The following is a 4,359-nucleotide window of genomic DNA, read 5'->3' as shown; positions in this document are numbered from 1 at the left end:
ACATGAATATTGTATAGAGGGTTTGCTGTTGACAGATTCAGGTATCATAAGAGACGGTTTATATGAATATTGTATAGAGATTCAGGTAACTATTAAATGAAATGATTAACGTTTTTTGCACTTTAAGTAAAGTTTTAATGAAACATATAAATATGACTATGATTATTTGATATGGGGAAAAATGGTTTAACTTGTAGGATCACTTCAATCAGTTTAGTTTTTTTGTAAACGTTGGATCACTTCTATAAGATTATTTTTATTTAAACATTGGATCACTTCTATAAAATTATTTTGTTGCAAACGTTGGATCACTTCTATAAGATTATTTTGATGTAAACACGGTCTTATTTGTGGAAGACAATTCTTTAAGAATCTGTTTTGATGTAATGTTATGTTGTTTATTAAAGCACACTTGTATGTCTGTGTATGATATTCTTTTCAATTACACATTAACTTAAAACCAGTCTTTATTGTTCGTGGTAATGAGTTCTGGTCAAATACTTGTCGACAACAGATTATTAGTTCACTCCGACTCTCTCATTGGTCTACCGAGCTTGCCCACAGTGACCACAAATTAGCAGGCGGATGAATTACTATAGGGAGGGTAGCTAATCAACAGCACCTGCCGCCAAGTCTCGAGTTACTCTAATAAAACTGTATGGTTTGAACGTTAACATTATAATGAACTCGGATCCACATTCCGCCAGTCTAATCACTATCCAATTCCTGGCCATGTTAAATGTTAACGACACAGTTCACTTGAAATAGATAACATCCACTGAGAAAGGGAAAGACCTTATTTTGAAACTTCAGCACGTATTCCGTTTTTACTATCGTTTCTGTAGCCTTGACCTTGCTTGAGGTCAAGATAAAAGCGTGACTGTGTTTAACTTACTTATCCTAGAGAGTACAAATCTGCCAGAAACACCCAGAGATTGTCGGCTTTATTCAGAAAGATCTGGACGAATCTCATCTCGAGGTCTTGAACCCTGGGTTTTTCAATACTTGAATTAACTGGAATCCAGAATGAAAGAAAAATCTCCGACATTTATTTCAAATGGTAACAAAAGTATGTCAGATTTAAGTTCTATTCCAGTCATAAAAATATAATTTTGAGGCAAGAATAAAATAATTATGTTTGGATGTAACATGACACTTAATGTTTACTTATTAACGACAGAATTGTAAATAACTAAACTAAACTAACGTGGCAGGGGTTCAGTTTAGAGAGAGAGAAATTCGAAGAGTTCTCTCTCCAACTGGGGTGTTCAGGAACTTTGTAGTTCCTCTTCGTCCCCTTTCGTGAATTGTTATTAGGATTAAGTGGTGGGTTTTTTATTATTATTATTATTTTAATAAATTAATTATCGTTATTATTCTTGACTTTTTGGGTGGGGAATGTATATAACAGTGTTATATAACAGTGAAGTCAAAACATATGAAATTAACCCTACTACTGATTTTAAAATATGTTCTTACAACTTTTAGTACTGCCTCCAACAGAAACGTTAAGCAAGCGCGTGACTGTATTTAGATGTAGTTAGCCTTGACATTAACATTCAACGACCTTGAACGATTCACTTAAGATGACAAATGACAAATTTCGCCCTCAAACACGTGAACCCTTCAAGAAAGCTTTCAAGGTCGACATCATGAACACCAAACTCAGCAGTTTTGAGAGGTTTTATTGGTCACGTGAAAGTACCGTAAAAAACAAAAACAAACGGTGTTTTTTGTATGATTTCAACAATATTCGAGTGTCATTTTGTGTCTGTGTGTTGTTTTTTCACCTATACTTGTTATTTGCCAAATAAATATTCTGCATTTATTCTGTGGTAAGTGTAAAGTTATTTTAGAGTTCGGACTTCGATCCCTGCGAAGGATCCAGTACCGCTAGTTCATTACGATAATTTATGGATTTTATTTTTAAAATTATCTCGAATCATTCACTCATGTGTGTCTGTTTTTGTTGTTGTTACTAGAGTGGTCTGGAGTTTGCTAGAACTGCACACAGTGATGCCGTCAATGTTCATTATTTCTGTGTTTGGTAAGGCACATCTGTACTAATTAAATTATAAACAAACAAACAAATTAATCCTCAACATTTTTCGCGCACGTAGGTTACAAGACCAGTTTCAGACGCTCATGGGCCGGCATGGCCAAGCGTGTTAAGGCGTGCGACTCGTAATCTGAGGGTCGCGGGTTCGCATCACCGTCGCGCCAAACATGCTCGCCCTCCCAGCCGTGGGGGCATTATAATGTGACGGTTAATCCCACTATTCGTTGGTAAAAGAGTAGCCCAAGAGTTGACAGCGGGTGATGATGACTAGCTGCCTTCCCTCTAGTCTTACACTGCTAAATTAGGGATGGAAAGCACAGATAGCCTCGAGTAATTATGTGCGAAATTCAAAAACAAATAAATCAGACACTCATGATTTTCAGGTATAAATCTCTCTAATTTTTGAGCTCCCCAGCTGGTACAGCGGTGAGTCTATGGACTTACAAGGCTAAAATTAGGGGTTCGATTCGTCTCGGTGACCACAGGAGATAGCTCGATATAGCTTTGCTGAAAGGAATACATACACCTAATTCTAACCAGCAAGCTACCAAAATACCTTGTCCGGCTTCATACAAATTATAGGCTTGACTTTCGTTTTTATTACACGACTGTTTAAAACTAACAAAACAAAATAAAAAATGGTCGCTTCACACCCCGTTTAGGTGGACATTGAGATTTTATGTTTCAAAAACAACTTACGTGAGAGAGAAAAAGCAAAATTTTGCGAAGTGAAAGAACACCTTACTCTCAAACACAATAATAATTGGAATAATAGTAAGTTAATAAGTTAATAATAGTAAATTAATAAGTTAATAATCGTGAATTATAAGTTAATAATAGTAGGTTAATAAATTAGTACTAGTAAGTTGATAAAGAATATAAACAATAATCTCTCCTTGATTAATAAATTGTCTCCACTTTCAGAAGTTGATTATTTGTTATATGTCAGCTTTTCCAACAGCTGAGAGATATCATAATGGTGGCTCTATATGTTCTACTTAAACAGTTTTGAATGTGCAAATCAACAAGTCACGTAAGAATCACAGCTGATATAATGTATACATATATAGAGCCGTGGTGGAACAGAATGTGTTAGAACTACATTTTAACATTATTTGAGAAGGGTACGTAACAGTTTTTCACGATGCAAAATATTTGTGCATTTAAGTCATAAACATGTGTTCAGATTGGGTACTTAAGAGTTTTCAAAACGGGGATATCTCCAGTATAGGAATATGGATTAAATGAGAAACAGGGACCATCCAAAATAAGACCTGCAATAAGTCCTACCCTAACCGTGGTAAACAGAGTGAAAGAGAATATGCTGTGTACGTGACAGCTTTACTACGGAAAGTACGTTGCAATACTACAGCTAAAATGCACGATCATCAGATAGAACACAACCGGACGTGGCGTAAATATCTGTCCCAGCCAGGTCACTTTCAGTGTCAATTGCATCACTTTAAAATAACCAAATTTAGACCAAGAATGTGCAAAAAAAAGCAGATGAAAAGAACTGTGAACTAACATGCAGTTTCAACAACGACCTAAATTTCAATGTCAAATAAACTTTGGCCATCAAGAGATATGAACCATGTTCAAATTATAATTCATCAGCAGTTTAAATACTTCAAAAATAAATAATGTTGATCCTGGTGACAGAAATATGAGATCACCATAAGTTTGTTTAGAAATATGCTTAGCAACTTTCTCCTCTGAGTTTAAAAAAAACTTTCATCAAGTGTTTAATGCAATGTTATCCAAAACGAGAATGTGTGTGTTTTCTTATAGCAACGCCACATCGGACTATCTTCTGTGCCCACCGAGGGAAAACAAACCCCTGACTTTAGTGTTGTATGTTGTAAATCTTTAGGCTTATTGCTGTCCCATTGGGGGACCCAAAACGAGAGATTTAATACCTAGCGTTGGTACCCTTTGTTTAGCTTTGCGCAAGTATCTGAAACAAAGAAAGAAACTCTTCTAAGGTTTGAACCCAGTAGTTGTCATGACGTGGGTTAAAACTATTGACTTACATAGATCAGTAATCATGCTTTGTATAAGTGTTCTCAGACACGGGTAAAAAAAACAATAATTGAGCACGTGAAAGATTTAAGAATGTGACTTCAAAACGAATTTCATCTATAACTGCATCACACAGATACAAAATATTTGGCATTAAGCCTAATTTATTCAGCTAGCCTTGAAATAAAATACCATACTCTTGGTAAGGCATTATATTCTGAGCAAAGATATTAACATAAAACAAAGAAAATGTTGTAACAGACAGTTTTCTAATAACG

Source organism: Tachypleus tridentatus, chromosome 7, assembly GCF_004210375.1.
Source record: "Tachypleus tridentatus isolate NWPU-2018 chromosome 7, ASM421037v1, whole genome shotgun sequence".
NCBI lineage: Eukaryota > Metazoa > Arthropoda > Merostomata > Xiphosura > Limulidae > Tachypleus > Tachypleus tridentatus.
The sequence above is the reverse complement of the archived record's forward strand: the minus strand, read 5'-3'. Positions refer to the sequence as shown.